Genomic DNA, 23,226 nt, shown 5'->3' with positions numbered 1-23,226 from the left:
CATTCCAAGACAGATACGCAAGTGGGTCAAGCGGTTCTAAGATATTTATTCGCTCATGAACCTTCTCACAACCCACCTCCTCCTTCCACTGCTCGCTAATCTATGCACAGCATGTGATCAAAGCAGATTCCATAAGCCTCAGAAGGGATACATTATGCACCGTAATCGTATTTCTGATGCTTGTATCTGCTTAGATTCACATGCGACCCACCCTTCCTCCCCTCGGAGAGAAGGCGCATGGATGCTTATGAGCTTGTCTGATACGGATCTGCTTGGATACAACTGTACTCAAGCTACACCTCATGCTACCTCATGTCAGAAAAATAACAATCTGATGGACCTCGACACGTGAGGGATCATGGGTACAGTGGATGTCACACTAGGAATAGTGTTACTGGCACGCCCTGTCGAGGTCCCTTTTCAAGTTTCGAAAACAACAACTGGAATACTCTGCAGCTTACACTAGATGTCTGCCTACGCACAGCAGGTGAATCTAAGCAGATACAAGCATCAGAAATACGATTACGGTGAGTAATGTATCCCATATATGTGCACATATGCCTTAGGCGTAGGGTGTTCCGCATGGGAATGGGAGTCCTTGCCCCCTCGAGGTGAGTCTCTCGCAGTGAGTGCCCGCTTTCCCAAACCCTTAGAGAGGGTTTTGCTGAGAGGGCTCACCTCCCTAGCCTCAAGGGAAAAAAGGACGAAACCACCAGATTCATCAGAATTCCAAAAATAACCATATGGAGCCCCACCAAATTACCCACTAAATTATAAGAACTAGTCTTGATATTCTCGTCTAGCCTACTTACTTTGCCCTACTATGCAAGCTTAACCTTATACACCCAATAAAAAGAAAACGCCTAGAAGAGGTTAAAAATGAATATGAAAAAGTGGCTCCATGAACAGAAGTTATAACTAAGATATGCCTGCACACATTAACCAAATTATCTTCCCTCCCCACTCATAACTCCTATACTTGACTATACCCCTTGTCTACCTTATGACCCGAACATCTGCCCCAGGCCACATTCAGATATTACCAGACAACCTTGACTGTCTACCATGGCTCTGTAAAAGGTTACCAGACTTTGACCTATATCCACTTGTTTTATGTTTGTTATAATATGAATAACATTCAGGCACATGAATTTTCTCTTTATTCATGGTGACTTAGCAAAAGCGTCACCGAGACTATGTAACCCAGCTGTCGGCTCAAATATCAGATACTGATTGTAATTAAGCAGGCTATTTTGATGTTTATTGGACATATGTCACACATGCAGTTTGACGTGGCCCCCTTAACACGTTATAAAACTCAAATATTAATTTGCCCTCTGAGGATTTGAATGGGCAAATGTCATGCTCAATGTCGCTTACTTTAGTATTGCTAACATTTCTCTATAAGTGGAGAGCAACATTGCTACATCATTGACTTGGCCTGCAAGCGATAATCGCTATGGACTATGCCTGGCATTATTTGTATATACTATTAGGGCAATGAATATTCAGATAGCTAGAATGATTTTCACACAATCTGCAGCCTTCCCAGGTTTTCAGAGTTCCATGGGGGCATAGACCGTAACAAATTATATTGCAATTCACTTCTATACAAAAATGGTTGTACTGAGCACTTGTATAATCCTAACCAACAATATAAAGATGGGTTATGTTGCAAACAATCATATATGCACTTCATACTAATTATGCACATACATATTATCTTACACTGCACATGATATCATGGGGATGCGTTACATTTGTTTTGCTCACAAAGTATTGTGGGTATTCAAATATCCCAGTTATTGTTTTACTGTTACAATCCCTGACTTTTTACAGAGCCCTGTGTTGGAGGCTAGCACAGGAGAAGTGGAGGGGTATGGTTGTAAGATCACAGGAAAGGAGTCCATTGGGGTGAAGTACAAATCAGCAACTTTTCGAAATCTAATCAAAGGTTTTGGCAGTACAGTACAGCGAAGAAAATGCATTGATTGTCTGCCAAAGGATTGCAAACTCAAGTAACAGTCTAGGAAACTGCTCCTTCTGTTTCTTTCTATGCTCTGCTGCTGAGGGCTTTTCAATATAATCACGTGTTTGCATGTAATGCCTTTAGCAACCCCAATGCATCGTGTTCAACTAATAGCAGTGAATTGCAGAATAGTGGTCCCTAGTTAAAGAAGAAGGCTCTGAATTTGGTGTACCTCTGAGCATTGCTGCTATTGACTTAAAAGGCAAATATATGTGATTTTCTTCAACAGGGCTTCTGAAGAAACCTCAGAAAGGCTCTTGTTGAAGTTTGTCTAGGCTGTGGTGAGGAAGAGTGGGCAAAACTATAAGCTTTGTTATGTGCCTTGTAATTTCACTTCGTATGTCAGGGTTACAAGCATGATTCTGATATGATTTTGCTCCCTACTTGGAATAAAATGATTTTTCAGGGAATAAAATAGTAATTAGCTTTGCAAATAGGGATATTTCAGGCTTATTAAAATGTCATTTCCCTTAAAATTCCTCTTGAAATCAGACAGTAGTATTATTTGATTTCCTACCAATTCCACTGCTCTACTGGTCACAGATTCGAAAATATATCAGTGGAACTTTGTAGGTAGAAGCAGGGGGTAGGCTCCTATATGTTCATGGTTTCCCATTTTTGATGGGCACATGTTCCTGTTTTTAGGAAGTGAGAAATGTACGGTGTATATGCCTCTTAGCTGTAAGCCCGGTTTTGAGCAAATGTTGTCACAACTCACATGACGATGTAATGTGGATAGTAAGCAGAGCCCCAGGAATTCTGATCATCATATTCTGTGGTGCAGTTTATCTGATGCAATTATCAGTACACAAATTATGAGGCATGTTCTCCTGGCCCTTGAACTACTTCATTAAAGTGGCACATGAAGTATTGTTTTCTGACACTTTCCTTTTGGTTGCCATTATTTCATTTGCAAAAATCGTGTCCTGTCTACTTTTTTTGACAGCCACATCAGTGATAAGCGATATGTGTTTTTTGTAATAAACATGAGTATTCTTTTCCAGTGGCATTAGACGCATTCTGCAATGTCTCTGAGCAGTGTCGACAAATGAATAACCAGAACTAAACCTCTTGTTTATCCTGAGCATACAAAGCTTTTTTTGCACATACACTTTCTTTCTCTGTACAGGAGTACTTTTGGTAGGTATAATGGCAAATCTTGAACTCCTGGACTGGATTATGTGCTCTCCTTATAATCACAAGTACAATTTTTTTTTATTTTAGCCTGTATGTTTTGGAAACATTTTTGTAAAATGCACCTTTTACACTGATTTGTAACAAATTACATTGGTTGGGAAGGGGACATTTCCTACCAATCTTTGGAGATGGTAGATAGCTCACTAACTACGTATGCTCACAAAGTGGCTTACCTCATTGTTAAGGTGCGCACATGGAAAAATGTGTGCACGATAGCTAACCATTTCCACACTTACGGAAAAATAATTAGAGGGAACATTCGCTGCCGGATCTGTATATCTCAGGAAATTCTTGCCGATTCTTGCAGTTGACAAGCAGATAGGAGGTATGCAAAAGACCATGAGCCTTCATTTCATCACCTCTATTTTCATAAGAGAGGGTTCAAAAGCTCTGTGCCACACATTAGAAGAAAACACTCAAGAGTTGAAGGTGAGCTGCCTAACACTCAAGACCTTTCTGGGCATGTTTTCAGATAAACATGTGTTGAATTACACATAAATAAACAACAGTAAAGCATTATGCGAGCCATCATGGGGAAGCATTCCCCTCAGCTATGCAGACTAACTCTGGAGATTTGGCTGTGATTGTAGAATAAGAGCACCTCTTTGTTTGCCATGGATCTAGTGTATAGTCAATATACACAAGCCAGCACTCAACAATCTGACATATGCTGCTCACAAGTGGTTATTGCATCACTAGGATGGTAACATTTTGGTTTGTTAGCTTTAAGAAAATGTAAGAATGTTTGCAAAAGGAAATAAGGGGAATTGTCTTTACTCTCGGAAAGAGGGCTTCCTAATTATTTAATCCTGGGCATTCTGTATAATTTGTTGTAGTACTCATAATGCCCAAAATGCATCACAATTTTCAAAGAAACCAGTATGTCAAACAATGTTGTGGCAGCCCGATGTCCCAACAGGTTCTAATTCATGTAAACGTTGAACGGTTGATGAATTCTCCACTTTTTCTCTATCAATCAGGAAGTCTCCTCTTAAAGTGGGTTCTAGTGTTGCACTAATGCCCTCATTGTATCTTACATTACCAAGTTGCGTATCTAGTATGGATCATGCATATCTTATCTGACAGCCATGTGCACTTATCAGAACCCTGTTTGGGAGTTGTTTACTGCAGAATGAAGTTGTCAAAACATACTGTTGTGTTCTCCTATAATCTGGAATTAAGCTTGTGCCTCCAGTTTGGCATATAAGTGTTTTCCTATTGCTTTCCCATCTTCTCTGCGATTCTATTTGGAGAGTACACTATGATTGATTGATTGATGTATGTGTCTGAGCTAATAACCACTAAGGTATCTAAGTGCTCCAAACCAACTGACGATTTAACCGTAAACATCGTTTTATTTCTCTAATGAAATAGGAGGGTCTTCATATTTCTTCCGAAAGGCAAGAAGATTGTGGTTATTATGAATCTCTGAAGGTATGGCATTCCGACGGGATGGACTACTACTTGGAAGAGTCATCCCATTTGAAATCAGGAACAGTGAGCAAGAATTGGTTGACAGACCTTAAATTCCTGACCAGCACATACTAGACAATCTTATCTTGCAAATAACCAAGAGCACGACCAAAAAAGGCTCTATGCATGATGGTCAAAGCCTTGAATTTATCTCTGGATGTCACTTTTGGTCAATTAGTTCAGATATTTTTATCAGGTGACATGAGTGCCCGCCTGGATGAGTTAGTTACAATGTGTGCTGCAGTATTAAGGATAACCTGGAGCCATTTAAAGATCATTTTATTGCCCCCAAGAAAAGCACATTGTGTAATCTAATTTGGCCCAAATGATTGCCCGACCAATGGTGCTTTTGGTGGGGCCGATTCTCTTCCTATAAAAATGGGCCAACTAGTTTAAACAGTGGATGAGCTGATTATGGCATTACCTTGTGGAAGCAAGAACATTGGCATCAAACAGGACACCTGGAGATTTAATCAGGTGTTTTAATTTCTTCTTGTGATAGATTTTAAATGACCTGTGAATGGCAGCAAGAATACCGTTTTAGATGAATTGGGACTTCAAAAATTATCGCATATTCACCTCTGCAGTAGATTGTAAAAGGTTGTGAATAGCTGTAAGATTTTCCTCAGTATTTCCTGCTAACCTGAAAAATATCTAGGTTTCATCTGCGTAATTGTGTCATATCACTCTTGTTTTTTCCTAGAAAGTTGTCCAGTGGCTTGATACATATATTAAATAAAATAGGCCAGAGGCAAGTGCCTCGTGTTAAGCCTCAATATACCATGGAGGAAGAATATTTGTGGGTCGCTATTTTTATAAAGGTTGACCTGCTGCAAAGAATAGAGTAGAACCATTTAGCTGTAGTAATGTCAAGCCTTATTGAACAGGATCCTAGTGGTTGATCATGTCGAAGTCCGCTGACAAGTCAGGCATCATAAGGCTGCCTTACCCATCCATTTAATTTAACTGTAATTAGTTATCCTTTGCTTTGAGAAGTGCAGTTCCCTTGATCCAGTTTTGGCTGGGAACCATATTTAAGTTCCTCAATGAAATCCCTTAACTAACTAGAAACCACCGTATCCAGTATTTTAACATAAATTGACAGTTTGAGATTGCCCTATAATTGGTTTAGAGTTAGTTAAGGATTAAGCCTTCTTTGAGAGACAAGTTTCCTATATCTACAATGAGAGGCTCTAGTGTCTCAAGGTGTGTTTTTAACACAACAGAGGTCCAAGGATCCCCTTGGCCTGAAGCTAGTGTCAACATCTTTACTATTGAGCAAATAGGCGATGCGATGGAACACAAAATTAAGATGCAGATTTTGTGTTTCCGAGGCCATTTCCAGATGTACTTGGTCTACATATTTTGTGGCAATGTTTTTTTTAATCTTTATGATCTCTATACATTTTTTAAAAATGTATTTTCTAATAACAGTCAATAAGCAACAACCACCACACAGTGAATATAGCGTTAAAACATCTATAGTCCAATAAAACCCATCTTCTCCTTTGCCAGTCCTCAACAGAACCCCCACGTTTCCACTTGCAGTCCATATTTTCCGAAATGTGTGCGGGCATCCCCGGATCTTTCGATACGTTCCTCTAGTGCCATACAATTGTACATTTCTAGTAACCAGAGGAACAATTTGGGAGCGTCTCATGCCCCTCACAACATTGCTATTTTCTGCTTAGGCACTATCAGGGCGTTTGCCCAAACTTTTTGTAACGGGAAAGCTCAACCTCACCCCACATTCCCAGCATGTTCTCTATATTTTTGGTCCATAAATAAACTCCCACTGAGTAGCACCCATATCCTAGTATGCTACTTTAACCAAAGCTCGGCGGAGGAGAGGTCTTCTTTCGGAAGCACAATAATAGTTTTCCAGTGGCATGTTCTTCCTGATGTCAATGCTCTTTGGTTGAGCTATGCTGAGAGATATCTTTGACTGCAGCTTCAGAGGTTTTGGCACTTGCCACCAAATATTTATTGTTTCCATTTTTGGGTATCTTCCGACAAGTATGGAGGAATGCTGATTTTGCTCATAAGGGTAATTAGCAGCAGTGAGAAGTGGTCAGCCAATTGGCTCCCTCAGCTAGTGTGCAGCATGTTCAGTGGAGGTGAAGGCTGTTTCCTCATGGGCTTGTCACTGCAGCCTTCACTCTCCTTAGCCTTCTTCCACATTGCATTCTCATAGCCCTGCCCCTCTTGCCCACCCCATACCAGCACACTCACTAACCTGGGGCCAGTGCTTTAAATGGGCAGGTACGTGATCACACCACATTTATCCATCTCTACCAGGGAAAACTTAAAGGGCTGTCTTCCATGCAGCCATCTTCATTTTGGGAACACTTCCCTTTAATGAATGGTTATATGCACATTTTCATCAAAGTGAACCTTGTGCATGATTCCGGGATGATAATAGCATTAACTGGTACAACAGGGAAGGTGGCTTAGTTGCCTTGCAATGCCCCTATGACCTTCATGTAGGTTCTTGCTTTGCTGTGGGCTATCACTTCAGATTAGCGAGCCATACCTGAACGTAAAACCTTCTTCCCATGCCCGGCGATCATTAACCTAAAAGTAATGATTTTTTGCTTATGATCTAGCAGCCCCCCTAACCGTCCTGTATACCCTGCACTGCCATCTCCACATGGATCAACAGTCTGTGGAGAGACACAGTAAAGTAGCTGCATGTACTGGGAATAGAAGCAGGTACACATTATGTCTTGTTTTTCTCATGCTCATCAAAATTCTGCTGGAGAGGATGCGACAGTGTGAATTATATTCAGCATTGGTCTGGAACCTATGGTTCTCCATATGTTTTGGACTACGACTTCCATGATCTCTCAGTATTTTTATTATTTTACTTGTTGCAATTTACAAAAAATGTTTACAAGAAAAAGAAAAGCAAAAAAGAGAAGAGAATACTGTTCTCAACTCCCTCGCTCCAAGATCTTCATCCAGCAATTACATCTGAAGTCCAAGGTAACCCACACACGGATCTTACGATTGTTTACAGTCTTACAGGCCCCGGCCTGATTCCAGGTTGAGATCTTGAAGCTTCAAGTTCATGAAGAACTGCGAGACCGCTTTCACGTAGGAGGTATTATCCCCCTCTATTAAGCGGTTCCACCAGTCCTCTTGGTTATACGTTGTCGACTTCTTAAATAAGTGGCACAAGTGTGCTGTTCTCAGCCTTGACAAAGAAGGACAGGTCAGTAGTAAATGCCAAAGTGACTCTATGAGGGTCTTGTTTTTACAGTACCGGCAGCTAGTGTCCTGTGTTAATTTCCTTATAGTTCTAATCTCGTTCAGGTTCATTCGCACTCGTAAGAAGGTATCTCGAAGTGTCTTACTTGCGAATTTTTTTAAATAGTTCGGTAAATCGTTCAAGCCTCTTGTTGTTGGTGGCAGATGGTTTATCAGTTTGCTTCTCTGATCCACAGATATTGTCTGTATCCAATATTGTTCCTGCAGTTTTTGTTTTACTTTATTTGGGTTTTGAATGAGTTCTTCTTCAGAGCTGTTTAGTTCTACTAAAGTTTTTTGATGTTCTTTCTCCCAACACGTCAGAATTTTACTTTCTGTTCTGTGGTTTCCATGCAAATGATAGACATTACATTCAAGCAGGTAGTGGTCAGAGACTTCCTATATAACATTAGTGAATTTCTGACTACCATTGATTTCAATGATTGCAGACAGAGTTCATGGTGTATGATCTTAGTTGATAGCGGTAAATTCAGTGTGTGTTTCCAAAACGCACCTTCTAGCTGTTTCCAGAAGTCTTGTGGTATGGGTAACATCGCATCCGCACCATAGATCAAAGACGGAACTACCTTACCCTTGTAGAATTGGATCAGAGGGATTACTGTAAATCGGCCATATCTTCTGTCGATTACTTTCTCTTGACTTGCCAGTTTTCTTGCCTTTTCCAAGAGATGGGCTTGCATTGGGCGCTCCCGTTTGTTGTTACTCAGGATTACCCCCAGATATTTAAATTTCACCACTTGTTCTATTTTCTCCCCTTCCAAGGTCCAACTAAAGTTCCCATTACAGGTGTTTTGTTTCTCCATGATCATAACTTTAGTTTTGGCCTTATTGATCTCTAAGTTGTTCTTCTTTATATATATTGCCAGCTCATTTAAGTATTCTCTCTCAGTATTGGCTGCGTTGATTAGTGCTGATGAGAGTTGTAGTAAAAAACTATCTAGTGGACCGGAAGTTAATGCAGACCCCGCTATAAACTGTCAGCATACTACCTGAGTAGCCTCTTGATATTAGCGTTGACTTTAGTGTTGCTAGATCAGGATGCTGAGAACATAAGGTTTGTATTCCCTCCCTAATTGAGTGTCTTTAGATTTTGTTGGTGCGTTATTCCATTGTATTACTGCCAGCCGACAAAAGCCTGCTGTTAGTTTTTTTCATAGTTAGATTGGTCATCTGTAGTTTCAAATAAAAAGAGGGACTGAAGGTTCCTAGTGGGGACATTATGATGACATCCTGACTGGCAGAAATGTGGCCACATGAGGTATCGACCCCTACCTTCTGTATCCTATTAAGACACGTTACAGTGACACAACAGTTAGAGGGAGGGTATCACAGAAGGGGGGCACGACAAAACAATTCTCAACAAATAGGGACCTTAAACAAGGCTGTGTTCTTGCCCCCTCCTGTTTAATCTGCATGTCGCCGAGTTAGACTTAGCCTTAAGAAGTGCTCATCATTTTCTGCCAAATTTTGGAGGGGAGAGCTTGTTATGGCTCTCCTACGCAGATGATACTGTCCATGATCGGATGGCAGTGGGGCTCCAGCATGCGCTGGAAGCCCTGCATTTATATACTAAGAAAAATTACCTTAGAATTAATCTGAGGAAGACAAAAACAATGACAATTGGGAAGAGGGCATGTGGAGGGTCCACATACTCCTGTGTTATGGACTGGACATAGCTGGAACAGGTGAAAGCATACAAATACATACAACTGCCCTTAAAGGCCCCACGTAGCCTTGCATATTATTCAGAGGCTGTGCCCTTAAGGCTTGGCGGAAATGGTTGGCCATTAAGGGCGTCATAGATAGGAATGTCTTTATGGTTTCCATTATACCAGCAATAATGTATGCTCTGGAAGTTCAACATGAGAAAGTGGTTGAGTGACTCCAAAAATTAGAAGCTAAAATTAATTGCGCTCGTTACTAGGTTTTCCGGAATCAGTCCCGGTTGAAGTAATAAGGCAGGAATTGGGGCTGCAGTCTTCAATACCCTTTGGAAAATGGGCAAATGCAAATTTTGGCTCACAATTAGTAATACGGGCAATGTAAAAAGATCTCTACTGTGCTTAACAATAGAGCACGCAAGGCTGAAATCTAGTATAATTTATAAGTAACTGCTACACACAGTAAAGGCCCATTTGGAAGAAATTGACCATCGTTTCCCGGATGCGCACAATCACGCCCTTAAAAAAGTTAAGTGCAAAAACAGTCGCATGAGATCGTGCACAGTCCATATCTATGTTAGCAAACATGAGGTGATATGTTCTGTATACACATCAGGGACAGATCTCAGAAAAACCTCGTAGTTATATTACGAAATTTCGTAGCCCGGCCTTAATACGCTGTATTATGTACCTGCGCATGAGTTTTTTACCAGTACGTGAATATGTCGGAGCATGGAGGGGTGACCTGCCGGAGGAGCGATAGTGCGGTCTATGCAGAGTTAATATTGAAACCTCAAGACATGTACTTATGGCCTGCTCTGTTCTTGACAAGGAATATGTGAAAGGTTATACTAAATTTGCTTGCTACCGCTCCGACCAGTTATGCGCATTTATTTTTGTTGCAGAAACTCTGGTTGTGACTTCTGCGGCACACCATGTATGGCTTAAGGGAAAGGAATGATATACCCTGTATGATTGAGTGTAAATTGGTAAAGGTAGATAGATAGGAGTTATGTGAGGTACTTTTTGTAAATAATGTTATCATTGCAGTTTTTAAAACATTTATGCTGTTTTTATGCTGTTTTTAAATCTAATATTTTGTATTAGGTAATTTGTGAGGATTGTTTGTGTTTTTTCTTGAAAATGTGATTTTTTTTTTGGTGTAAAAGGCTGGTTTTGCCAATCATATAAATAAAAAAAAAATAGAATGACGTTTGATCATCGAAAGAGAGGCACTTTTACCATAAAAGTTACAGTGGATATACGGTGACTCAGCACCTTCGGGAAACAGTGACGAGATCTGTGCAGATGTGACCATGCTATTTGCAGGCATATTCAGAAATGTTTCAGCCTCACTATATCGGGCACTTGCCACACCCACAAAAAGGCTATTTACTCAGTAGATTCTTGACATAATCCAGCGCCTATAGACAATGTGTTTCAAAGCGCTTCAAGGCAAGGAAGGGCAAGGGAGGGAACAAGGGGAAATGCAATGACATTCTTACAGGCCACGTACAGTAAGGATGTGAAATTAACTATCATACTCAGCCTGATGACATTTCAGATAGTGCAAGAGCTAAGACATAGATAAGGAAGGGAGGGGAGAGTGGGAAGGAAATGGAAACAGACAGGTGACTACTTTACTAGGCCTGATGATATTTCTGGTAGAGCCAGAGAAAACAAAAGGTGAGGGAGAGAGGGTGCAGAAAGGGAGGGGAGCAACAAAACAAGGGTACTAGGCCTGATGACATTTCAGATAGTGCTGGAGGGGTGGAGAACAGGTAAGGGGAGGGGGGAGGAGACAGACGAGGTTGCTAGCATACTAGGTCCAGGGACAACTCTGATAGGGTAGGTGCACAGAAGAAAATAGGGGGAGGAGGGGAGGAGATGGGGAAAGGAGAGGAGGAGAGAACAGAGTAAGAAGTCAAAAAGAGTGGAGAAGCAAGAGGGGAGAGCGAATACAATTGCAGAAGTGAGTAGTAACACATAATGTTGCAAGCCTGGATACAAGATGAAGATGGGAACAGCATGATTCAGGGCCACCGTGACACACCGTGAATCAATGAAGTCCATAAAAGTAAAATCCCGTATTGGCCACAAGACGGTGATGGTGAAACCAGAATGTATCAGGACAGACTCCTGCAGAAGTAGGCTGGAGGGGGTGGTGGGATGGGGTGCAGGGTATAAGAATTAAGCAAACAGGCAACACCTGTGTGTGTCTGAACTAAGCGGGGAGTCGTAGGTCTGGGAGATAAAAGATGCTGATGAGCGAGAGCGAATACGCTTTTATGCTCTGCTATTGGTCCCTTCCCTCAGCATAACCAGCATAACTACATTTGTGACGTTCAGAGCATAACTCACTTATCCATCACTGAACTATCATTCAGGTTGATGGCTTACATTTGTTTGAATCAGCTAATGGGTAGTTACCATGGGTAGTTTATTTCTATATTGTTAACAGAAGCATGTGATGTGTATATATGTGGGTGCATGTTTATGTATGTTTTCCCCAATGGACCTCGCAACAATGTATATGTAATCAGGTAAAACAATATAAAGTATACAAGAATTGCATTACGTGGAACTGCGGTTTTTTCTTGCACAATCCAACAGCGATAACACATCAGAGAAGTAAAGAGTACTTTTATATTGATACTTACTTATGTCATGTTGAAGACGAGATTAAATACGGTTCTGACTCAAGATTTTATCATAGGAGGTATATGAGATGCATAACAGTATTTTTGTGGTAGAAAGGGGATTGTTTAGTTTTCTAAAAAATGTAGATTACCATCAACTGACTTTCTAATGTGATATGGCCTTAAGAAAAAAACACTGCAGTGCCCCCTGCTGGTGAATGACATTTCACTGTTTATGTAATGTCAGTGATTGACTGTAGCAAACTCATTGCTGACATAAAGCCATGGGTGATGCTGAAGAATGCCAGTTCATTTTAAATCAAATCATTAAAATAACAGAAGTAAATATCAATATAAAAGTACTGTTCAAGGAATCATCTTCATTGTTTAGACATCTGATGTTTTACCGCTGTTGGTTTTCGTTAGAGAAATACGAGGAGTTTCACTTTTAATGCAATTCTTCTATGCTTTTACTCTATTATAAAATGGCGATTTATAGTTACATACGAACGCTGCAGATCTATTTGGTGATTTATACATAAACATGCATGCACATACATATTTGTGAAACATTTCGTATTTTCTTTGAGGATATATGAATACCCGTAAGAATCTTAAATTACTGATTTATGCTGCTCATCGTTGATTGTTAATTATAAGGTTTTGTCTGACGGATGATGCTGATCATACTTTTGTATTGATCAGACGTCAGAGCAGGCATGAAACTGTCGGCTAAAATCGGGAGATTCAGCCCACGCTCTTAGCCTTCTGATTATTGGCTGCCCCCCCCAACCCCCCATCACCCCGCAAAAGGGTGCTAGTGCTAATAGAAGGCCGTTGTTTGACAGACGTGGCAGAAAATTGCCAGTTAGCATCCGAGATCCCTTACTCAACTGTGACAGTAAAGAAACATATCACATGCATTGCGAGCATGGGTTAGCTACTGCCCCCTGACACTTTCCCTGGTGCGTGTCGTAAAACAATACAAGCTGTTGTGAGTGCACACAAGGGCTCACGAATCTCAAAATTGCAGTGCATTTCCCCATTTCCCCTTACTCTTTTTTTTGTTAATACAAGGTGGATTTTGTACAGTGCAATATTCATGCTTGTCAAGGCCTATTGGTGCTGCACGTAGTTTCACTGGGCAGGGCATGGTGCATTGGTTGGGTTTATCCCACTGAAGTTCCTTGGGGAAGTAGTCTATTTTCAGTTTCCTTGATCTTCAGAAAGGATACGGTAGTTGGCACAGGGTGGTAAGACTGTATCGAGGTGGGGAAGAGTGCAACAGAGGCTACTGAAGGTTGGGGTGAGGTATATGTTTGGTTGTGTTTGCGCATTTAGTTGAGGTATGTGTATTGTGCTGTACAAAGTACACAATGTTGTTTCATGTTATGTGGCTTGTTATTTGTTAATCGCCCCTCTGTCATTTACATAATCTTGTGTGGAATGTGTTGTATGTCCCTTGTGGTGTATGCCTTGTTTGTGCGTTGTGTATGGTGGTGTGGTATGCGTTTGTGTTTTGGAAAATTGAGGTTTGTGTTATGATTGAGAATTTTTTATGTTCTTTTACTGTGTTTTTTATAGTGCAACTTCTACCATTTTCATTGCCTCCTGGTGGTTAAAGTCCTGCAATAAGTAGGTGGAATTGTGGTTGAGTTAGTGGGAGCAGATGTGGGTTCTTCTGAGGTATAGAGGCGTTAGGACCCAGTTAAAATTGCCTGTGTGAGGTAAGTGTACAAAAAAACAGGCACCCTGTGTGTGTTGTCTGCGTTAGGTGTACGCCATCTCTGTGGAATTCTATGCTGAGGGATATCTTTGACTGAAGCCTCAGAGGTGTCGGCACCTGTCACTAAATATTTTTTTAATGTTTTGTATTACTTGTGTTTAGCCACATCTAGGCTTTTACAAGAGTGAAAGTCTCAGCTTTGGGAATGTGCTTAAAATTGTACATTAGTCACATCATTTGTGGTTGTTGTACATTTTCTCCGGAAATAAGGCGGGCCCACCAGACTTCTTCACGAAGGTCACAGGTAGAAAACAGAGGTAGAAGGTAGACACTCCTCACTTCTAACATTGCTGGACATGACAACATCAGGTGTCTGATGGATTCCAGTTGATGGTTCTCTGGGCAAAGTCTACATTAGTTTGAGTTAGACTGGGATCTTCTTTCCAAGATTTCACGAGTCGGGAGAAAGATTAAGCCGTGCTCTCTCTCATGAAAGTTCCTCTTAGCTTTTTATCTGGAAATTTCGTGATGTATTCTAGCAGGACTTTGCCTTTTCTTGCTGTTGGTGGAAGGTGGGCCAATGATTTGCTGCTTGCTGTTTTGTCCTGAGTGATTGACCAATCATGGTCTTCCATCTTCTGTTTTACTCTCATTGGGTTGGATATCAAAACTTCCTCTGAAAATGTAATGTCTTCCATTTTTGACTACCTTCCCACAAGCATAGAGGAAAGCTGATTTTGATCATAAGAATAATTAGCAGCCAGTGAAAAGGAGCCAGCTAATTTGCTCCCTCGGCTAGTGTACAGCGCATTTCAATTGAGGTGAAGGCAGCTTCCCCATTGGCCTCTCAATGCATCCTTCACTCTCCTCAGGTTGCCTTCTTCCCATTGGAGTCTTACACCCATGCCTGTTCCCTCTCGCCTATCTCACACCAGCCCGCTCCCTTACCTGTGACCCAGTGCTTTAAATGGACAGGTTCTTGGACACAACCCTATTATCTTCCATCACTGCCAGGAACCCTCTGAGACCGCCACCATGGAAAGCGAAAAGGGGCTTTTCACCATGCAGCCTAGCCACCTTCATTTGGGCAATATTCCCTTTAATGAAAGGTCATACGCACATTTTTATCAGTGAATACTTTTTGTTGTTAAAAACACTATAGTATTAGCACTCTGTGGGTGGGTTAATTGGAGAAGATGTTGGGTTCCTGTGAGTTTAAGCTGTAGGAGGGAGGACCTAGTTAGCATTGCCTTTGTGTGATAAGTCTACTCCACCTCTGTGTAATGCTTCCTAGTTTACATGGTGAGTTGGTGCTGAGCAGGCCGAAATCCATTGCTTGCATGTGGTTGGGTTATGGTATGTGTGCTTGATGCATATTCCCATTTTCTCTAGGTGCAGGTGCTCAGCAGTTGCATGTGTGCAGGCTGTTGTGGACATTATGGTATGGAGGTGTGAATCGATACTAGCTTTGTGGAGATGTGTTGGTGAGTGAGTGTTAGATTCATGTGGTATAAGTTATGTGACAATGAACATTTAATAGATGCTGTTGTATAGTTTTGTGCTGGTCGGGCAAGATGTTAGGGCTAGGGCTAGATACAAGTCTGAGTAAAGTCGCAGATAATGCATAAAAGCCTTAGATCACTTACAACTCTCTGAGTATTAGTATTGGGCCAGTGGATGCATCAATACAAAGTAGTAATTCATAGTATCGTATAACATGGCATAGCAACATGAATCATGGTAAAATTAGGATTGAGTTGTAGCATCTCCTTCATGAACAAAATGTGTCTTAATGTTGTATTTTGATAGAGTACCATCAGTAAGGGCGAAATACCCTCAGTGCTTGTGAATTTTAATGTAAGATGGTGTGGGTTGATCTGTCTCTAAAAGTGGGGTCTGCCAATAAGACCCTCCCTTTCTTAATGCTCCACGAACAAAACCATTTTGCAAACATGCAACTCTGTGGAACCTATTTAATGACACCTCTCAGCAGTTGCCTTGTAGTTTGGCAACATGTCAGTTGCAAAGTGACATGTGCATTCCTTTAAACAGACCGATGGAACCCAGGCTCCAACAGCTATGGTCTGCCTTTAACCATGGTCATCTCCTATCCAACATACAATTGTGTGCTCCCAGAGCCTGGGAGAAGATGAACTCTGAATATAGTCATGTCTGGTATTGATATGGTGGTCTCTAGTAACCCACATTTACACTATCCAAAACCTATTGGTGTCATAATATTGTCAAGCTTGGTTACTAGGTACTCATTCACTGACAGGGCCTTATTTGTACAACTTCCAGGACTGGGTTTCACACAAAACAACCATATGGGCCAAGTCCAGGAAGCCCCCTATTTGATGGGAAAACTTTGCACTTCCTCCAGAAGACCAGCACTTTGTCCAGGGGGTTAGCTGAGAAACAATACTTCAAAGGTAAACCCTGGCAGGGCAATGAAGAGCTCACTACCGGGTGCCAATTAACAGAGATGCTTTGATGTAGGGAGACAGTACAACGGGCGGAGTATGGTAGCCCAGGAGAGAAATGTCTATCAAGAGAAGCGTTCTACCATCTTAGGATTTCATATGGCTCCCAACCTTCCTGTTCCCCCTCCCCTGCAGATAAAGCACTGTGTGTGTGAGAAGACTCTGGAACAGCAGACAGCATTGGACCCCTTACAGAAGGATAGAAGGGCAACAATGTGCTGTAGCAAATTACCCATCTGAGGTGGTGACACGCCCCATCCCCTCTAATCGTTTTTGGCCTACTAAAGGAGTAGGATTACACCTGGAACTTTGTTTAGGGTACTGTCTGCTCCAAAGTCCTCTAGACGTGAAGACAAAGACTTCCAAGAAAAGTGCAAGCTTTTTCCCTCATCCATCCCAGAAGAAAATGTTTGGTGACCTGGTGGGTTTACAAAGCCTACTGCATATTGAGACCACTCATACCAAGGAACCTGGTTAATGGAGGTGACAGACGCTGCAAGTGCTGTCTAAAAATCCTTCCTGGATGAGAAGTTTAGAACAGACGATCCATCTGGCTACTGTAGACCCTGAACTGATTCTCTGAACAACCAGAAGTCAAGAACCATCTCAGTGCATTGTATGCCAACTTTGATCTGTTTTCGATCCAGCTCTATCACTTCGAGATGCTTTTCAAGCCACCGAAGACTCCGGAGCTGCCTTCGACACTGCCACATTTCGATCTGATGTCAAGCCATTGAGCCGCTAACTCGACCGATCGCCAGCCTGCGCTCCATACATTTTTCGAGCCGATCACCACTGAAGAACGACATCTCATTGTTCGACCGCTTGTAGCCGACTTAACCCATTGGCTACTTAACCCATTTGATATGCTGACTCAAGTTATTGCTTATGTCCTTCACACGATTAGAGCCGATCACTGCTACAGGACCACACCACATCTCTGGACCGTCTCGATCCATCTCGACGGTTTTGACGGCAGTGATCCATTGGCAACAATTGACTCAAAATGGGTTGATGCCAACTTGACCCCTGGCAAAATGCCTAGGAGTTTGGCTCAACACTTTCAAACCCCGAGAACAAGCATGTAAGGAATTTGAAGTGGTCCTGTCCCCCTGACCGGCCTTAAATGGTCCTAGTAACACCCCACTCTCTACCTTTCAAAAGACATCTTCAGTGAACTTGACTTTACTGACTTTTCTGATTAAATTGTCTGTGCACTCCACTGTGCAGATCCACAGTGACCCTTTCATTACAAAGCCTACATATTATATGTCGTCCTTTGCAGGGGTGAGTTACAGTGCTTTTGATTAGTGTGTTTGTATTTTTAGTATAATTATAATATCCTGTTTTTATGGAACCTTAGTCGGACATTCTTTTATTTTGGCGTACTATTGTTGTTAGGACGGCTTATGTGCTATCTGACATCCCTCCAGAAGAGTATAACCTGCCCCTAAAATTATGCTACCTTACAGTTGAAGGAGTTATACCCTTTGGGCTGTGCTTGTTTCACCTTTGTGATTGAGATCACTGCTTGTCATGTGGTGCTGAGCAGGAGTTTTATCCTTTACGCCTCACTCTATTCCTGCAGAGCAGTAGTCGGTTCATTACATCTATATGACTTATGAACAAGGCAGCTTCTGCCATACCTAGTCTTTTCACCTACCCACACTCGGGGCTGAATCGGTCCTGAGTAACATCCAGGTTGGCATTGCCTTATCTGTGCGGCCACCCGAAAGCAGTAGGATTCCAGCATGCCTTCTTCCTTCTAATTACTCATATAGGGATTTACAGATATTACTTCCCACTCCTACCATTCAAATTGGTAGATAGTTGGTGGGGAAAGGGTAGTTCCTGTTGACACTGGAAAGCCTACTGGACTACCAAGCTAATTTTTCTTTGCACATCTGCTGCAGACGGGAGGTGGGGTGGAAGGGGGAAGCTTGCAAAACATCTAAGTAAGCTGCACTGCTCCAGCAGCTGCTTTAACACCACCGCCCCAAACAAACCTCTGCACAATCCCTTCTTCTAAAAGAGATTTTAGTTACGGATAACTTACCTTTATCTTTTGCCTGGGCCTTCTTTGAATGTTAAATGAACCACTTTCTAGTTGACTACCCATCAGCATGCCTCTTTAACATCAATTCAATTACCACCTCTGAAGCCATCTCTTGAAATCAGGCTATTGTATTGTTCATCTGGTGCATACCATTTTATAATCCCATTCGCACTGTCAGAGATCACAAGCATACCTGGGACATTTATAATGTTCTCAGGGTTATATTTTTGTGCTACCATTGGAAAGGAAAACTGCTATTTCTCCTTGTAGAAAATTCATGTTAGAATATCTTTACTTGCCAAAATCCAGTGCAGCAGGAAATTAGAACTCAAGTGGTTTGCTACTTTGAGCTCCCTTAGGTCATAGGTATGTTGTGGTTTTGAGAAAGATAGAAAACATTTTGCATGCATGTGTACGAGTGGGTGGAATAATTCTTCTTTTAAATAACTGTAATGCTATTGTTTGTTGCATTGGCTACTGGGGAAATGTTTATCTAGTTGGCTGTAAATATTCCCCTGAATGGGTGTGAGTGGTCATAGCCTAATCTCCAACAGGAAGATTTATGGAGGTATTCACTTACAAAGAACATTTTGTAAAATGCTGGGTTGAAATTGTGAATTCTTTTTTGTCGCAAACATTTTATTGATTCCAATAATCATAAAACATTTTAGGATAGAGCCTTAAGTTTTTATCTACCTACAGTAGATTCTCCTGCCATCTCCTCCCCCATTTCTCCCAATCTGGTTTAGCATATCAGGTAAGTCACAAAGTGAGATCATATAAACAGAAGATTTTCCCCTTCCAGCATAGGGATTTAAATGTACCCCATATGTCACTTATTTGGGGTTTGCCCGCTATTCACTCCTTCTATACATACTTAGATATACGTTATGCTCCATAGTGAGCTCCCTGTATAGGTACTTGTACATCAAACAGGTTGAGTGCTCTGAGTCAGTGCGCGCATGTGGTATACATGAATTCGCTGGGCATGCCCTTCATCAACACCCTGTCACAAGTCTCTCCCCTTCTCCAGCATGGGGTCTGGCATGGATTCACATGCTCATGAATATTCCCCGTCGTCAGGCTGGGAATCCTCGGTAAAGAAAAAACCAGTATCAGTTTCGTTTCTGATCTGTCTTTCGTAGTAATAACCAATCACTGGTCTCTGCGTCATACTGGCCACAGCCAATGACTGCCCTCTACCTAAGCACCGCCTCTGGCAGCCATCTTCAGATTTTTACTGCACGTTCATGTGTTGGGATCCTCATGCTATTGCTCTCGAGCGTTAGTGCTATTTTTTCACGTTTTTTTCTCAAAACTTCGTTTTTTTCCGGTCAAAAGAGCCTCAAGCTCCACCGACTCTCCATCCGATCAACGGGGACCCGTGTCGGATTCGTCTGCGCCCCTCAAGGGTGAAGATTTCGTCGAGCTATGTTTTGGAGGACTCCAGAAGCTTCTCAGGCCCGGACATGGCCTAGGAGAAGGGAAGCTCGACGCCCGGAAAGCTGTTCAGGGTCTGCCCTGGATGCCAGCTGCAGAACGTCTTTAAGGAGGACGAACACTCCTTTTGTCTCTACTGCTTACATGAGGACAAGACGCACGTGGAGAAGGACTGTGCGTTTTGCGGCAATAGGTCGGAGCGGACCATGAAGGACCGCCACCAACGCCTCGCCAACTGGCTGGAAGGGAAGAGCCCGTCAGGCGAGAAGAAGAGGAAGAAATCCGAGCGGTCTTCTAAGACCTTTGAGGACGCCCCGGCGAGGGGGGTCCAACACAAGGCCAAGCACCGCGAGTCCGCTGGCACCGGGAGCGCCGAACGGTCGGGCTCTACGGGCGCCAGGCAGGGCGCACCCTCCCCGGCACCTTCAGCCACGAGCCAACGCTCTGGGTCGGGTAAGAGGAAGGGTGAGCACCCGGCGAAGCTCCTGGAGAGGCCCCGGTCGAGCTTAAAGGCCCCATCGGAGGGGGAGCGAGGCAGTGTCCCCCCCTCAAGGATAAGGCGGTGAGCGCACCTAAGGTGGTGAAGGCCTTAATCCATCCGGCCAAGCCCTCTATCGATACTGTCGCGGCGGCCCTGGCTCAGCCTGTGGAGTCTACACCAGTGGTGGCGACCTCGGGGCTCAGAGTCTCCCTGCCACCTCGGAGGGAGTCCTCTTTTGTGCCCATCGATAGGACCCCCGTGAAATCCCCGGCGGGGAAGAAAAAGGGGGGGCAGGGCGTCGTTGTAGATTCGGCTTCAGAGGAAGAGCTGATCGAGGTCTTAAGCCACGGCCTTGGCGTGGATGAAGACCGGCCCGTCGGGATGGATCCCGACGCAGGTGACGACGACAGCGTCGAGGGTGCCGACGGGGCCCCTGATCGCCCGTCGGATTCCCCTCTGCCAGCGCCGCAAGACAACTCGGCGGCCATTTTGTTGGCTATACAGTCCTTATGCTCAGAGATAAGGACGAGACTACCGTTGCCGACGGAGGAACCTCTCCCGTCGGGGGATCCTGAACCGGGACCTTCTGGTGTTCCCCCGCCCAAGAAAAGAAGGATTCACCCTCCACCTCCTTTTCAGCCGTCGCGACCCGTCCAGCCCTCCTCCCCGTCCACCCGAGGGGATGATACGGGGACTGACACGGCAGCGACGGGTACAGACGACGAGGTATACGACGAGGATCTCCTGTCGTCACCTCCCACCAGGGCTTCTCCGCCCGACGAGATTGGATCGTTCCACTCCATGATCGCCAGGGCATCCGAGCTTTTCCAACTCTGCCCTGAGGAGAAGAAAAAGGAAGGATTCCTTTATCAACGGCGCGAGGCCAAGAGGAAGACGGTCCACGCGGTGCCTCTACTGGACGACATTTGGGATGAGGGCCTCGCTCTCCTCAAGAACCCTTCCACGACGCCAGCTAGAAGAGACCGGTACGAGAAGAAGTACCGGGTCCCGGACGCGGCCCCCCTGTGCCTCCAGACGCAGCCTACCCCGGACTCCGTCGTCTCCGCGGCAGCCAGGAAGAAAGCGGGGGGGGGGCGGCCTCCACATCGACTTCCCCACCGGACGGCGAGGGAAAGAAATTGGACGCTATGGGACGCAGGGCCATCTCGTCTGCAGCGACGACAATTAAAGCGGCCAACGCCTTGGCTATCGTGGCCCGCTACGACAGGGAGCTATGGTACAAACTGGCTCCCCTGCTGGACTTCCTACCGGACGACAAGAGGGCGGATGCCCTGGAGATCCTACAGGAAGGTGAGGTGGCGTCGGACCACGCCATCACTATTGCGACGGACATCGCCGACACTGGGTTTTGCCAGTTGGGCAACGGCGTGTGCCTTAGGCGGTGTGGATGGCTCAAGGCTACGGACTTCTGTCAAGACGTACAGACCAGAGTCCTGGACATGCCGTTCGATGGGAACAACCTGTTTGGGAAAACAGTGGACGATTCCCTTCAGGCCATTAAAGCGGACACTGAGATGGCCCGGTCCCTTGGGGTTCTACAGCAACGACGGACGCCCTTTCGGAGCAGCGGAGGCAAGGGCGCCTCCAAAGGTTCCGGCGGTGGTTTCTCTACCTACCGTCAAGCAGCCCGCTCGTCGTCTCAGGAGGCCTACAGAGGACGAGGCAAGTCTGGCGGACCCCGCCGTCGTCGCCAAGGAGGTCAAGGCGGCAAAGCCTCGTCGAAACAGGATTGAACCGGCCGTGGGGTCGGGCCCCCACCGAAGCACCCCGGTGGGAGGCCGGCTGGCGAGCTTCGTCAGCGTGTGGGAGTCCATCTCCACCGACCGTTGGGTGCTGGATGCCTTAGCCCGGGGCCACGCGCTCGAGTTTCAAAGAAGGTGCCTGCACGTCCCCCCCCCCGTGGCCAGGAAAGAGCTTCACGTCCCTCAGCTTCTCCTGGAGGTAAAGGCGTTGCTCAGGAAGGGCGCCATCGAACTCGTCCCAAAGAGGCTTCGGGGCTCCGGAGTTTACTCGAGATACTTCCTCGTTAAGAAGAAGACGGGAGGATGGCGCCCCATCCTAGACCTGCGACGTCTGAACAAGTTCATCAAGGCGCAGAAGTTCCGGATGGTCACCCTCCAGCACGTCCTGGGTCAGCTGGAGGAAGGAGACTTCCTGTCGTCGTTGGATTTGGAGGATGCCTACTTCCATATTCCCATCCTAAAGGGGCACCGAAAATTCCTCAGGTTTGTGGTCCAAGGGCGTCACTACCAGTTCAAAGCCCTCCCCTTCGGATTACGGTCGGCACCCAGGGTATTTACCAAGTGCCTTGCACCGGTGGCGGCGCAGCTGCGCCGCGAGGGGATCCACGTCTACCCCTACCTGGACGACTGGCTCATCCGAGCCAAGACGAGGGAGCTCGCCGTGGAGCACACGGCAAGGACCGTCCAACTTCTCACGGACCTGGGATTCTCCGTGAACTACGCCAAGTCCCACCTGGTACCTGCGCAAAACGCACTGTTTCTGGGAGCGAAGCTCGACACAGTGTCCCTTCTGGCCTCCCCGTCGGAGGAAAGGACCAGGTCCATCCTGGGCAAGGTACAGCGGATGTTGGTTTCCGACGCGGCCAAGGTGAGGTCCATCAAGTCCCTCCTCGGAATGATGTCTTCTTGCATCTACCTCATTCCCATGTGCAGGCTCCTGATGCGCCCGTTGCAGGAGTTCCTGGACGCGCGCTGGATCCAAACGACGGGCGGCTTCGAGGAGAGGAT

General features: G+C 44.5%; 1 protein-coding gene across 4 annotated transcripts in view; it reads left to right on the top strand.

Annotated features, from left to right (window-relative positions):
- The window catches only part of LOC138527959 (transcription initiation factor TFIID subunit 4-like), a 3,082,360-nt gene that overhangs the window by 1,473,313 nt on the left and 1,585,821 nt on the right, over window positions 1–23,226 (top strand). The gene's annotated exons all lie outside the window — the stretch shown is intronic.

The sequence above is a fragment of the Ambystoma mexicanum genome, chromosome 1q, assembly GCF_040938575.1.
Source record: "Ambystoma mexicanum isolate Mex_15411 chromosome 1q, UKY_AmexF1_1, whole genome shotgun sequence".
NCBI lineage: Eukaryota > Metazoa > Chordata > Amphibia > Caudata > Ambystomatidae > Ambystoma > Ambystoma mexicanum.
This window is presented reverse-complemented; position numbering and strand designations above follow the sequence as displayed.